Genomic DNA, 16,962 nt, shown 5'->3' with positions numbered 1-16,962 from the left:
ATAAACCTCTGACGTTTATAAACGGTTAATCCCGTTTAAAATAAAAAAGGTTGTTTCAAACGTCAAAATGGAAACAAAACTCGGACAGCATCAGTCAGCAAAGATGCTATTGAGCGGAGATCATCCTATGTTAGTCCTTTCCGTGAGAAAATATAATACATCCCATTCTAGAGAGGCTGAGAAGGTTTCGTGGGTCGAAAAGCGCGCGAACGCAGTGCAGCGCCGATGCCCGTGCGCACTACACGCTCACACGCGCGCGCATAGACCTGTCAAAATCTGACAGCGCCGAATCGAACGAAACGTAATTGTCAAAATCGGTTGCGTTTAAAAATGGAACGGATGACTAGTAATCGTTTCTGCGTTGATCTGACTTGATGCTAACTGCCAGTATTTTTCATATTTTAATCGGACCTTTTTAGAAATATTTTGAACTATTTTTGTATATATTAGTGCGAATGTGAGTAGACATGGAACGGATTGAAGTGTCATTTTTTAACAATGATAAATAAACATGTGTTAGAGTGTTCCGAATTCAGTGCTAAATACTTTGTAAGGTCTGCTTAATTTTGTTTAGTCAGTTATGTGGTTACAAGGGCGTGAATTTTGACTCGTTAGAAGTGTGAACTGAAAACGTGTAAACTATTGAAAATTTGTTAAAATATTTGTACGGTAATTATCATTATACGCTGAAAGGATTACACTGCCGCTAATTAATTATAATCGGTAAGAAATAAACAATTTTTATAAAAGACTGCTGCTGATTATATTGAAATTAAATATTATATAAAATAGTTTTAATAATTATTACTTATACTGTAAAGTAAGTTTGACATAGATTAAAAAAAAAAAGAATGACTATACCAAGTCCTACGGCAACAATGATGGTATAGGAGTCTATGTTTAGAATAAATCGTGTATAATAATATCTGCATTAGTAACTATATGGTTAGAGTTATAAGTAAATAAATTTAATTTAGGAATTAAATTTGTCGTTTGGATTTGCAGCCGTCGCGTCGGTCTTGACTTATATTATTATATGACGTCAGAACACCGTTCGGCTATATTTATTAAAAAACTTATTCTAATGATTTAAAAGTTTTTCAGGACTTGCGTATCCTATAAGAAATACTACTTCTCTTGGTCATCTCATTTACTAAAACGTAAATCTTTTTTTGTGTATACCTAGTAAAGAGTGTTTGAAATACAGCGATCGCCATGCACCTAATAGTCTAGTTAATCAATTAATAAAATAATGTAATTAATTTTATTTGTCCACAAAAATGAATCTCATAAAATGATAACATATTATTGTGATAATGGCTGAAATCAATATTGGCTCTCAAAAGGAAATTGAATTCACGGAATTAACGTTGATGTTACAAATGCTGCCTTTTCACTATAGATATGGATAATGTGATCAATTTATTAAAAAGCAACGTTATAGATTGGATAGAGGTTTAAGGTGAGGATAATTGTTAAATAAACTAATATATGGGTTCCTCCAAACAGTAATACTTAGTACTGTTGTATTCCAAAGACAACATCTTAGTTCCAAGGTTGGTGGCGCATTGGAGATGTAAGAAATGGTTAATATTTCTTACAGCGCCAATGTCTATGGACGTTGGTAACCACTTAACATCTGATGGCCCATTTATCTGACCGCTTACACGCATAATAAAAAGACCCCTATTTATACATGTCCATACAATTATTATCAATACAAATCCGTAATACTGAAAAAAAAAATTTAGTCTTGTATGACTATCATCGTATAAGAACTTTGTTTTTTTTTTTAATACCTCGTATTTAATAGGTCAAATCATGACGCATTCAATTGATCTGGTATTTTTTGTCACGTTAGGCGCTCGGATAAACCGACGTCATTTTTATCAGCAATGATGTATATTGAATTCCTTTTAAACATAAATAAGAGTGTATTTTAAAAGCAAAAATAAATACATATTCGTAATTTAAATGACAGTTTAATTTTTGATTGTAACCAACGTATTATTTATTTTTTGTATCATTAGAAGTTGTCAAGTTAACTATTGATAGTATTAGGATAGACAATTAATTTTTAGTGCTGTAGTTTAAAATAATTATAAATATTGAGGTTAATTTATTGATGGATTCTGATATTTTATTTTAGAAGTATCTAGTCTATTGCAGTTATATTATATTATCTTGTAGGTAAACTAGAGGCTTAACAAACAAATTAAATGTTATGGATTTAAAAGGTATATAAGGCAAATAGTGGATGTAGAGCCTAATGCAAAATTAACGAACGAATTAGATTTTGATAGTTAGTTTTTAAATATAATATCGACTATTAAAGCAATTTTACAAACATTTAAAAATTAAAAAGCAATTTGTAAAATAGTATTTTCTACTGTAGCATTTAAAATTGTTCGACTATTTTATATTTGAATTTTAAACAAAGTAAAAACAAGACAGTGACAAATATTTTGCCATTAATCAAAATGTATACAAAAATATTTGGACCTGAACTTTGCTAAAGTTCCAACATAAAAAGTTAAACAAGCGATTCAAAATAAACGGATCGTTTTCGAAGCTCGATTTTTTTACTTATTGCATTATCGAAACAATGAAAGAATGGGTATAAAATATATTCCCGAATAGACAATAAAACAGGGTCAATGAACTTAATTAGTCGTTATTTATAACGGTAATTGCATTGCTTCTACATTTATAAAATGTTAGTATTTGACATATATATCAGTGACATAGGTTCAGAGGTACACAGCCAGTAAACCCAATAGACTGAGATTAATGACATTTCATATTTTTTTCAAATTAAAAAAAAAAATGCTTATTAAATAAGCGTTTTCTTCAATGATAGTTCGATACAATTTTATATTCACTTAATAAAAGGGAACGTCACAACAGTGGGTACAATAAAATAGGTTGTTATGTATTTTATAAAGCACTTTTTAGTTTATAAGGCCCCAGGTGCTAGGGACATTTTTCCGGTTGTTTTATTCCAGACTATAATCTATCTTTGTGCCAAATTGCACTAAAACCTCTTCAGCGACTCTAAGTGTTTGAGTTACAAATATCCATCCATATAAAATTTCGTAATTATGATATTAGTAAAATTTTGCACCATTACTTCAATATCAAAGTTCTTCAACTGCAAACAGCAATAACATTTCTGGTGATACGAGGACTGGTTAATTTTTTGCCCAGAAAAACGAAATTGCGATTCAATGGGGAAATGCTGCTCATTTGATCAAGCGTTTAGGATTTCTACTGTGGTTTTATTTTTATACTTATTGTAAACCTTGTAAATATCCCACAGCTGGGCAAAAGACCTTCTACACAACTCACACTGGACTCCTGCGTTTGGAAGAACAGAAGAAGACTATTGGAAAGCAACATTTCATTTGATATATAAAATAGTCCTTGTGATGATCGCCTTCAACAATGAACACGAGTTGATAATTAAATACAGTGGTGCATGTCCAGATTTGAACCCGCAATCTTCCATTAAGATTCCTCTGCTTTCTTTATTCTGACTACTGGGCTGTCTCGGCTTAACTCTTTCTTACTTTTTGACCCAATTAATTTCATTTATGCTATATTCTGTTTTATTATTATCCTTGCATTGGATACCGTGTTAGCGTTGAGGGTACGGCTTTAGGTATATTAGGTTAAACGTATCTATAAATAAAGAAATACATATAGCTATATATTCAGGAAAATAAAATATTTCCTTGTTGGCAGTATATGATGATGGTAAATTCGTGGTATCTGGTAGATTTTCGAACTTTTTCATTATAACCTTTCAAGGGTAAAACATTGCACAAACAGAAGTGCAACAAAATATTAAGAGCTGTAAAAGAAATACAGAATGGCTTCTATTCCCTGATTAAAATCTGCAACGCTGTTCACTGAGTAACATATTAAATATTAAGATGGCAACACAGTGATTTCAAAAAGAGAATAGCCGATGAAGCCCGTCGAGTATCCGCAAGCAAATATTTAAATTTCAATTCGAACGTCGCATATCAATGGGGAGCCATAAGCCACCGGGTTTTGTTCTTTTTTTTCAAAAAGCCGTACTGGCCGCACAGAGACAATAAAGAAAAAGGCACAGGAAAAAGAAAAAAAGAAATAAACAGAATCTAGATTCGAAACACTGGCTGATTCGAGGCTGGAAACAAAAGAAGTTGGCTCCCGCCTGACCGAGATCTTTGCGTACGCGGGCGCATCTCGTTTACGTTTTTTCCTCTTGTTTTTTAACTTTGCATCCATGTGATTTCTTTCCCTGATGCATCACAATAAGACTGTCTATCGATGTCAGTTACTATTTTTGAAATAATTACGTACGCTATACTTTTGAGGGACTAGCCCGGCACGGCAACTCGGAGTATTTTTCTTTTATAGTCTCAGGCTCTAAACAAAAACCCACGTAGCTTCATATATTTAAAGTTACGAAATAACTAGCGGCCCACTCCGACTTAGCACGGGTAGAATTTATTAATAAATGAATTCAAATTAAAAATACTTATTAAAAAAAGTTTTTATTTAAATGCTCTAAAAAGAAGAAAATAAAATTATCCTTTACAATTTTAACTATCAATTTATAACCTCATTATACACAATTCTTTAATCATAAAAGCTTGTCGCGAGGTTTTCGTAAATACATACATAGAAGTATTTAATTAAACTGAAATTTAAAAAAAATTAAACTTAGCAGATTAAATTACTAAATTATATGGTACTAGTTAATTTACGGAAGCTTTTATTTAAAGAGTATTTTTACTTTGAATTTATTTTTTACTTTTTAGTTATGACTGTCTAGGTTTCTGAGTCTATTCATCTCATTCAACGCATCATTGTTGCAAGGTCTAAATCTTCAATAAGAAGACCTTCTAATAATTTTACCCTACTTAAGGCCACGTATGCTTGACCAGAAGCAAAGAGCTTCTTGCCTAAATAAACAACGGCGTGATCGACAGTACTACTCTGCAATTTGTGTACTGTGCAAGCCCAGCATAATATATGTGGCAGCATTATTCGTTCCACGGTTCCGTGACTATATTTTGTTGGAAATTGCACAGACTTGGGCTGAATGAGGTGAACACCGTCTTTACCGAAATCTATACAGACGGTTGGTATATTGGATTAAGAGTGACGTCAGAATATTTTTCAATTTATTCTTAACAACCTCTTTCATTTGCCACCCATATTACATAAGTGCATAAAAAATAACTATTCTGCCATCTCGAATGTTCCACCATATTGGACTTATAATGACGTCACATTATTTTTCGAATTGCTCTCAAGAAGCCCTATCATTTGATACCTATATTGTAGAAGTGCATAAAAAATAACTATTCTGCCATCTCGAATGTTCTACCATATTGGACTTATAATGACGTCAGCTTATCGTGTATTGTCATCCAAACTTAACGTGTATACAAAATTTCAGTCAAATCGGTTAAAGATATCTGCTTCAAAATTGAGTAGCAAGATTCCACCAGCACATACATATATACATACATTGCATGTTAAATAAGAGCTTTTAAAATAATATACATATAACTTATACCCTATAGCACTCAGGAATTATGAAGCTTTCTACCAGTAAAAAAGATTTATGAATTGAATCATTAGATTCAAATTTAACCTCTTTCAAATATAAATATAGAATAATCAATATAACCATAATAAATAGTAAATACATAGATTATTTGTAAGGCATCTTATAATCAATGATTAATGCTTTAAAAAAAATAAAAATAAGTACTATTTAAAAAGGAAGTGGATCTTAGTTTATGCGAATAGTTAACGTCCTGTGATGTCGTATTGTTTATTACGGAGTTAATAAATAATAAATTTATGCGACTTCTTACATACGTAGTTATTTATTATAAAATTTATATTTAAAAACTTTTAACAGTACATTTAGATAAAATCTTAGTAAATGGGTATCAGTAATGAGAAAACCTAAGCTCCATTACGTTGACCCATAAATTATTGTAATCGCGATCTCTGAACGATTAGATCATCGTGTATGTTTATCGATGCATGGGAAAAATATTACCAGGTCCTGGATTCAGTTCCGACACAGATTTATGTCATTTCATTGAATGCCATCATCTTGTGTGCAACTTTAAATAGAATACTGACTAATGATTTTGGATGTATCTGCGTTATTAGCATTTATTAAATCTAGTTCCGCATTATGATTCATAAATGTTAAAGTTCTTTGACCTTCTAGCCCTTACGTATAGTTTATTATACATATTGTTTCTTAACCTAGTTGCGTATATTTTATTCTATTTTATGCTTTTTTTTAATACATTTGATTTTTGTTAAGATTTATGTGCAAATTTGTTTATTTTTATTTGTTATAAATTTAATGAATTATCTAACTTTTAATACGTTATTGTAACACAGGAGAAAACTGTGCCTTTTGAATAATATTTAAAATCAAGTGAGCCGCGTTACCTGCGGACATTTGCTTTAGACGTTTTAAAAGCGTTGTAAAATTGGTTTAATTATAATGAATCAATGCAACAATAATGAAAAACTATTGATATAAAATAGTCATACATTTTACAAACATTGTTAACAGGTATTGGCTAATTTTTAGAAACAACATTATCCGATTCTGTACAAAAGTACGATTTTGCCAATCAAGAAGCAAGTGTAACCCTTCTTGATTGAATAAATTTTTAAGAAATATGTTTTGACTGTGACAGAATTTCATCCCATACATGCAGGATTTATCTGTTTTTTTTAGAACCACCAAGCATCTTCTTTACATAGTATAAAACAAAGTCGCTTTCTCTGTCCCTATGTCCCTTTGTATGCTTAAATCTTTAAAACTACGCAACGGATTTTGATACGGTTTTTTAATAGATAAAGTGATTCGAGAGGAAGGTTTTTGTATAATACACATACATAATACATAGACAATATAGGTAAGTAACACTGATCATTTTAAAAGTTTCTAATTTGATGTCGTATATTTATACATTTTTTGCGCTTACATTGTAAACGCTGGCTGAACCCTACTAGATAGATCAAACTATTGTACTACAGAATTGTACACCTCAAAAATGTCTACAAAAAAGTCCAGGATGGTATATGTCTATCTCTTAAAGATAACCCACAATAAACATTTTTTTATCGTTTAATTTTACGAGAAATAATGGCTTATTTTCGAAGCGATTTTAAGCAATATAGCTTTAATCCTTATCCAATTAAATACTTTAAATAAATTGTGCATTCAATATATATTAATATGGCCCTTTGATTTAACATTGATCTATAAGGCTCTTTACAGCATATGATTTAAATGAATATTTTCGAAGATATTACAGATTTAAAAATTGCGGACCGTAGCGTTTGCGGTGGTACCGGCCGGCCGGGGCAGCGGGAGCGTGCCTATAAATAGCGCGTCGGAGGCCGCGGTTCTCCCTATAGCACTTTGAATTTAGCAGCGATCGGACGCGGTTATTATCGGAGCTCTCTAGCGAGGGAAATAACAGTCCATACTTCCGTACTAATATTATAAATGCGAAAGTAACTCTGTCTGTCTGTCGGTTGAAAAGGGGGATGAAAGGTTGTAAGTTGTTGAAAGTATTGTCATGTTTAGAATTTTTAGAACTAGAAGCATAAAACTTATATTTTAGGCTGTAAACTTATAAAATAACATATCATGACATCCACTCAGGAGGGAATTTTGGATATTCAACCCCTATATGGGTGAAATAGGAGTTGAACGTTCGTATGGATTTTTTTAAGTTAGAAACATGAAACTTTATTTTTGGGATACTGATTAAAAAGGAGTAGATACTTATTTAAGTGTTTCTGCATATTCTACCACTACGGGAGTGATATAAGGGTTGAAAGTTTGTATAGAAGTCCGTCATTTTTAATATAGAAACATGAAACTTTATTTTAGGGATACTGATCAAAAATGAGTAGATACGTATTTAAGCGTTTCTAGATAATCTACCATTAAAGGGGTGAAATAAGGGTTGAAAGTTTTTGTGGGAGTCAGTCATTTTTTTAGTAACAAACATGAAACTTTATTTTTGGGATACTGATTAAAAATGAGTAAATACGTATTTAAGTGTTTTTTGATATTCTACCACTAAGGGGGTGAAATAAGGATTGAAAGTTTTTATGGAAGTCGTCATTTTTTAAGCTAAATATATGAAACTTTATTTTTGGGATACTGATTAAAAATGATTATATACGTATTTAAGTGTTTCTAGATATTCTACCTCTAAGGGGTTTAATAGGGGTAGGACATTTTTTATATAGATTAGCCTGGAAATCCGTCATTTTTTAAGTTAAAAGCATGTAACTTTATTTATGGACTACTGATTAAAAATGAGTAGATACGTATTTAGGCGTTTCTTGATATTCTACCTCTGAGGGGGTGAAATAAGGGATGAAAGTTTTTATGGAAGGCCGTCATTTTATAAATAAAAAACTGTTTTTTGGGATACTGGTTAAAAATGAGTAGATACCTATTTAAGCGTTTCTGGATATTTTACGCTTAAGGGGAGAAATAGGGTTAACATTCCGTATACAGGTTAGTCTCGAAGTCCGACATTTTTAAGTTAGAAGCATGAAATTTTATTTTCGGGCTACCGATTAAAAATGAGTTGATTCGCATTTAAGCGTTTTTGATATTTTACGCCTAAGGAGAGAAATTGAGTTGACATTTCGTATTTATATAGGATAGTCTGGAAGACCGTCATTTTTGAAGTTAGAAGTAGGAAACTTTCTATTTGGGCTACTGATTAAAAATCAGTAGATACGTATTTAAGCGTTTCTGGATATTTTACGCCTAAGGGGAGAAATAGAGTTTCTGGATATTTAACGCCAAAGGTGAGAAATAGAGTTTGACATTTCGTATATAGGATAGTTTGGAAGACCGTCATTTTTGAAGTTAGAAGCATGAAACTTTATTTTTGAGCTACTGATTAAAAATGAGTAAAGACGTATTTAAGCGTTTCTTGATATTTTAGGCCTAAAGGGAAAAATTGGTGTTAACATTTCGTATTCAGGTTAGTCTGGAAGTCTGTCATTTTGAAGTTAGAAGTTCGAAATTTTATTTTGGGCTACCAATTAAAAATGAGTTGATTCGCATTTAAGCGTTTCTAGATATTCTACCCTAAGGGCTGAAATACACACCAATGTGGTATACAAAGAGGTCTTACATGAACGTATCATTTTAAGCTAATTTGTAAATATATTCATATTCTACGCGGGCAAAGCCGCGGGTAACAGCTAGTAAGATTATAAAACAAATTAAATACATGAATATTTGAAAATCATTTGTGTATCGATCGAACCTGCGACCTCCGGTTAAAATCCGTTTTCTATTCACTAAACCATCACAGCTCCTAGACAATCTGGACATAAACAAATTAAACTTAGCATAGAGTAAATATATGGCTAAGAACAACTACTTATAAATTAAATTAATAATTTTTCACCCAACAAAGCGGGTAAGCAGACGCTTACATAGACATGTACACTAATTTTCCGTTAACCTCCGAAAATACAAACGGGTGATGTACCAATACTCATAAATATTTACCCCGCATTTTTTCTCATTAGCACTCAAAGCAAGGACAGGACGGGGTGCGAGAGGTTTCATTAGCAATCACTTAGCAACCAGGAGGGTTGGCAGGTGGTCTTTGTTTAACAAGGCTGGGTGCTTTGTTGAAAGCCTGTGTTAATGTGTTTTTAAAAGGTCATGTTCCAGGTGGTTATTTTTAAAATACTGCTGCATTTAATTTCAGATTAGTATTAATGATTTCATCAATACCTATGAGGGGTGTTACAGGGTGTTGCATGGAGACATATATTATGACATTGAGTACAAGATTAATACATAAATATAATTTAAGCCAATCAAATGTGTTGTGCTCGCTGGATTTGAATCGCGTTGCTTAGTTACGATGTGTTCTATTAACTAAGCCGCGGCTCATTCATTTTGTCGAATTAACTAAAGATAATTACAAGCTTACCTAGTCTCAACAACTTACAAATAAAATGCATTGAGTAGCATTATAGATTCGAACTTCATAGGTTAAGATATGTAAAATAATGTATCGCTACAAGCCTGGCGACATTTATTATACAATATACAGGTGCTTATTGTAGAGAACTTTATATATTTCATTTTATATGATTACATACACTTATTTTATAAAAAAATTGTTTTATATAAACTATTACGTCACTTACTATTAAAAACTTGAATTTATAAGTCTGTTTAATAATGAGTTTATTGTCGAAATATATATTATTCCATTTTCAACCAGAACTGCAGGCTTTAAGTTTAATTTAAGTTCCTAATCAGTCTTGGTTTCTATATAACTGCCCAAAATAAAATTATATTCTTTTTAGAGTTAATATACGTATGTATCTGAGTTCCATTGTTCGAACATAATTTTTAAATACTAGAACTTCCACTTGACTTTTACACCAATAATGCACGAGTCTAAGATTTTATGTCCCTTCTGTCTTAGTTACATTGGCTCAATCGTGTGTCAAACTGTAACACAGAACTGCTGCTTCGCGGTAGAATACCCGTTGACCTGATGACGGATGCTACCACGAACCCACTGAAAGCCCTAACACGGTAAACACTAAATGACAATGCCTTATACCGGTTTTTAAAATTAAATATGAACCTGCCAATAATTTGTGTCGTCACATGATACCTCACAATATCTCATTTGACGTTAAATATCAGATCAATTGTAAAGTTTTAAGTTTATTATTAAAATAGAAAAGCGTTTGTTTGGACTTATATTCACTATATAAGTTATAAGGCCATTCGTTCCTGAAAGGTAAATTAGTAAATATTCCTTTAAACAGAGACACATTTGTAGGCTAACATTTAAAAAAAAATAAGATTATCGTACTGTACTTTAATATGTTGCTCGATTTAGAATTTACCACTAACCTAAGAAACAAATAGTATGACGAATGGATATGTGTTTACTATGTTTTAATAAAAAATATTCAACAGTACGCTATTCGTTTAAATTAAAATATATATTACATATCTGTATAAAATCTTATGAGAACACTATAAACTGGATTGGATATATCTTAGCGTTATACTCATACTCTAAAGTATCTTACATTGTTATTTCAAAAGGAAAGTTACTAATTAATTCATACTAACTAATACAAAGAATCGCAAGTAGAGCAAATCTTCAGTTTAAAAATATATAATATGGATGAAAATATTTCGAGATACCGCATCCAAATTTTCGTAGCTCTTACCCTAATTGTTAGCCATTACGCCCTACCAGAACTAATGCACTCCTTATCATAATTTGAATCGACGTTCCGATTACCTTTAGATGACAAACCTGTGTTTTCTATACGGTTATTAATTTCGGTGCTTTACAATTTCGTTTAAATGGTAACATTGTGATAGTTCAGTGACCTTTACGACCGAGATTTGGAATCTTTTAAGTCTCGTGTAGACTATAGAAATGTCGAGTAGTTTATGTACCAACAGAGATTTGAGTTTGATATTTATGCATGTCATGTAAATGTTTAATAGAATTTCATTAAATAATTAAATTTTGAATGATATGTTCACTGTTCCTTGTATTTTTAGATGGTTTTTTCATGATCTAGGTAAGTAGTTTTGTGTCATTTATTGGGTTGAAAACGGCCCACGGGAGCATGTTCACAGTTAACAGTTACTTTGGTCTTGAGTAGTTAGACTTAGAATGAATGATACGTCGTAAGAAATTATCAATATTTTTTAAGGCTCATGAATTTTTTCCGTTTATATAGTTATTATTATAGTGCTGTGTACATATGAAATAGACCGTAAGTATTTGAATATAGAATGAGCATAGTAATAAAAAAAAATCCTGCAAGTATGAGTCGGTGTCGTGCACTGTGGGTTCCGCACCACCGCACTATACTGAAAGATTTAGGGGTTTTCAGATTTTTCCTATACTTGTTCTACAAGATAGGTTTTGATTAATTCAACGAATGTATGGGAAATATGACATAAACGACGAAAACTTTTGATGGCGTCTTAGAGTTTCGATTTGTTTTCGAGGACCGCAGACCGACTTATTGAGGGAGAATGAAGTACTCATATAAAGAAGTTTTTTTTTAAGGTACGGGGATTAAAGTAAGTTTCTGATATCTAAGAAAAAGCTAGTTACACATATTAAAAGCGTTGTATACAATTCGATCGAAAATTCAAGATTATATTCATAATGATTTCGTAATAAAACGAGTTGAAAGCATGCACTTAGCACGTCTAAGCCCATTTAGTTTTATCGGTGAGTTAACGCAATTCAGCTAATTATTACCCTTGTATATCATAATTTCGATTCATGCTGCTATCAACCCACAGCGCTATCTAGCGCTACGAACATGGACCTTCAAGCAATTTGCATACACAAACGATTCAATAAGTTGAAATAATCACACAATTAATTTATCCACTTGCTGTTTTCTTATCAATGTCATCTAAGACCGTACAGTGCAGGTCATCGACGCAACTCGAATCTATTGTTCGAACCGACCAAACTATAAAAGTCACGGTTGCCTCCATATTGGCATATTGCGAACCCTACATGGTAAGAACCTAATGACCTACGACATTTCAACCGGTAGCTCTATCCCGCTCTGACTTAGCTGGGACCTGCGAGTGGGAAACGTATAGGTGATCTCCATAATACAATATCGGCTTGTTTTATTCGATTTATAAGTGGCTAGGATTCAGAATCTACTGTTTCTCATATTGTTTCTTTAGTAGCGCTTAGTCGTTGCTGCATTTTTGTTGAGCTGTAAGCGTGTCTATCCAGCCAGGGGTCTCGGAATCAAGCAGCTTGTATTAGTATTTGCATATACATTTGTATGTACATGCACATGTCATATATTACATGTAGTCTTTGTAAGCAAATGTCGACTAAGCTTTAAAGCGCTTTACTTTTCTCAAAACGACTTCTGATTCAAAGCGAAACCTAATATGGATTATTGATATTTGAGTTACTGAAAGTCGGTTCTTAGTTGTGATTTATTGCTCGCCGTAGATACTTCATGCCTTTTGAATTGGTGTCACTTATAAAATTAGTTTTCAATAATAGATTCAATTTCAACATTATACGATTATGAATCGAATTATGTTTCGTACTTTTAGGCCGAAAGTTTGCAAATACAGAATTCGCTTACAATTTCTAGCTCAATGGAATCACACTCTTATAGCTGCAATTTAAAAAAATATATATATCGTAATTACTCTTTTTGTAATGTAACATATATCTATCGTATAGTTTAAATATGACAAGGGTACAACAGTTTTATATAACGTGATATAAATTTTGAATTGGCACTCTGTGGCTCCAATGTATGTTGATGGATTGAATTAATCCATTGAAAAGAGTATCATTCAACACATTTAGTTTTCACAAACTAAATATATAAAAATGAAAAAGGGCGGTGCTTCTTCGGTCAGTGCATGTGTTGTTGGTAAGAAATATTAACCACTCCTTACATCGTGAATGCGCCACCAACCTGGTGAACTATGATGGTATATCCCTTGTGCCTGTCACACTGGCTCACTCACCCTCCAAAACGGAACACAACATTACTGTTGTTTGGCGGTAGAATATCTGATGAGTGGGTGGTACCTACCTGGACATACCGATAACAAGATATGACTTCTTACTCAGTAATAAGTATCACGCTTAAATAGCTTTACCAATTAGCCTTTATTACCCCCATCCTGTTATAGAAAATTATAATTGATATGATCTTTCTAAACAGTCTTAACTTCCTACCTGAGATCAAGGAAAGTGTGTTAAAACGTTACACCGATTTTGATATGATTACGTCTGTGTGAGTTAAATAATGTGCAGGTAATTTATCATATTTAATATCAGATACGAAATTTTAAATAACAGTTAGAGAAATTGTATATTCCTATTACACTAAGGTGCGCCTGGCAACTTAAACTCAATAAATTACTCAGACACTTCGATAAATTCTATTATGCATATCACGTGGTAAAGTTTTTTTTAATTATAGCTAGTTGTAGCCTGGGGCGTTGCTTTAGGAAAACGTATATAACCATGGAATTATATAAGGCATACGTTTCAATGTTCGAGTTCAATATTTACGAATGCGTTATTAACTTTTGTTTTAAGTAATCGACAAACAGATATACAAACGTACACTTGGTGGTAATCAATAACTCTGATAGAAATCTTAAGTCGTCAAAAATAATACGACTTTCAATATAAATAATGTAGCTACAATTTTAATACGTGTAAATGATTTACGAAGCAGAATAAGTGCAAGTATTTCGTCGGTTCTTTTAGGTACAATTTAATAGACTTGTAAAATAACGATTGGCAAGTGCTTCAAAGCGGTTACCTAAAAAAGTTTATTTTTATTTTAATAAAAAGTAAATTGTATTATACAGCCGTAGTGCATAAAGACAGCGGAGCTTCACGTACTTTACGTAGCCCGGGACTGAACACTTTTAATTTTCTAAATCCAAGCTATAAATTATTTTTTTTTTTTATAGATCTGCAGTAGTTCAAATTCCCTATAATATCGAGCCGATATATATATCTATGTATGACCACTATCCAAAGCTACATAGACGAACTAACGAATTATGGAAAAAAGGGTCAAAATTAATAGTTAACTTTCCGATTTGTTATTAGAACAGAATTTGAATGACGAACTTTTTTTGCTTTTGATTCTTAAAATTAATGACAAAATTCTTATTTAAAACTTTAAAATGAAATATAATTATATTTAAAGTAACGTTAAACAATTTATAAGCGAAACGATTACCAACTCGTTACAAGACGTTTTTACAAATAATAGTATAAAAAATTATACACTAAAATGTGTCCAATCACCGGACCAAAATGGTTGTAATCATTTTAAATGCACGCCCTTAGTGCACTGCGGCCCGAAATTATTGAGCCGGTGAAAACAGTAATTTGTACTTTTATCTTAATACGATAAACATTCCTAACGAAAGAGAAATGCATTTAAACGTAGTGTAATAATTAATACATTTTACTGTCACACCCTCTCATTCTAACTCATAAAACACATGTATAAATTGGAGTAATTTATTTTACATTTTTATATCGTGTATATTCAAAATATCTATTAATATATCTAAAAACTTCTCAAGGCTGGGCAAAGGCAGGCCTCCTCTAAAATAATTCTTAATATGTATGCACCATAGGTATGGTGCTGGAAGGTTTCTAGTGCGGCTTGATGGATTGTGACTTGGGGCAGACTTATGAAGGTTTCCTTAAGTATTTTTTTTTTCATCCATAAGTCATTACAAGAACAAATTGAGCAAACTTAGTGATGTTTTGAGATATAAGCCCACGATTGTGGGTTTGATCCAACTGGTCTGATGAGATATCACAGCTTGGAACATTTAAAGCTAAAAGCTGTTTGTATATAATAGGTACTATACATTTTACATTTATGTATAGTATTATACAATAAACAGCTAGTCTGAGAGTGGCCATCTAGATCAAAAGCCGAAAGAACGTCATTCGTTTCATGAGTATACAGATATAAAAGTAATCATAAATTTAAAATCAAATATATTTTGTGACAGATGTCATAAGAAATAAACTCTTCCATCATGTGTATGTTACTATACATATGTATATTACATATATATATATATAGTATTATACGTTATGACAAAGTGTGATCTTGTCTGGATATAAAAATATCAGGCACGTAAAAAATAAAGCACATCAAAACAATAGAAAAAGATAAACATGTCACGGCACATTAATTCTTTCAATAAATTTTATTTGGATATCGACGTACAAAATATGATAACAATTTTTTATTGGACATTAACGGGAAATATGTTAATGTTTTCTATTTCCTTAAAATATATAATTTCGTCACAATTTAACATACTCGTTAATGTCGCTGTAGAGATAAAATATGATAAATACTGATTTCTGATTTGTTTCTATGTCAGGTGAACGCCCATTTAAATAACATTAATCTACGCAGGCTCGCAAGTGATTGGTCTCGAAAACGTATAATTAAATAATACGACATTAAAACTTGTAAAATAAATTTCATTAAATAAAAAATTGTAATTGACAACTTCATTTATATATCAATATCTATAGGTAACTTATTTTATAACTTCTTTTTTTAAATTAAATATTATAAAAGTTGTTCTACTTTTAAAAAAAAATCAATTTACTCCAACAGCGCACAATTATACATTTTATATTAAAATGATAACATAATAATATAATCAAAGTTCATTTCATATAAACGCGTATACAATACATGCCTGTGTTACCAGTACAAAAAATAAAAATTTTAAAGTCAAGCGTTTTTCAAGTCGTAACAAAAAAAAATCTTAAACAGTTATTTGTGTTACCAAATAAGTAGCAACAATAGCTCCGCCCATTACCTTTTCAGGAGAATTACGGAACGCTTACATCGGATTGGCTTTGGTGCAATTATGAGGTGTTTTGATACATTTTTAGCATACTATCTTTAGTAATACTTGATTCGAATATTTATCACCTGCCATATATGGGATGACCAATGAGATGTTTATATTGTGTTTGTAGGGGCATAAAATACATCGCGTTTATTATTGGTGGTTGGAAGTTGCTGGTTATAAATGTTGCTGATATTAACTATGATTTTAATTAATGATTATATAACTATATTTATTAGATATATTGATTGTACCCGCTCACCTGATGTTCATTTTGTGTCCACGTAGTTAGGAAGTTGGCAGTGCCACACTCTAGTGCGTCGAGAAGGCCATACAGCCATTGGGCCAGTGTTTGATCACTCTTACGGTATATCGCACTATGAAACAATAGTGTGTTGGACCACACATTTGTGTAATCACTCCGCTAGTCTGAGACTAGCCATTTAGATTAAAAG

At 31.8% G+C, this 16,962-nt stretch overlaps 1 protein-coding gene across 1 annotated transcript in view; it reads left to right on the top strand.

The window, feature by feature from the left end:
• Positions 1 to 224: 224 nt before the first annotated feature.
• The window catches only part of LOC113401575 (PAS domain-containing protein cky-1-like), a 129,367-nt gene continuing 112,629 nt past the window's right edge, over positions 225 to 16,962 (top strand). Inside the window, exon 1 of the mRNA XM_026641545.2 lies at positions 225 to 723. The gene's annotated coding sequence lies outside the window, so the exon portion shown is untranslated. The remainder of the gene's footprint in view (positions 724 to 16,962) is intronic.

Source organism: Vanessa tameamea, chromosome 20 (genome assembly GCF_037043105.1).
Source record: "Vanessa tameamea isolate UH-Manoa-2023 chromosome 20, ilVanTame1 primary haplotype, whole genome shotgun sequence".
NCBI classification, from domain to species: Eukaryota; Metazoa; Arthropoda; class Insecta; order Lepidoptera; family Nymphalidae; genus Vanessa; species Vanessa tameamea.
This window is presented reverse-complemented; position numbering and strand designations above follow the sequence as displayed.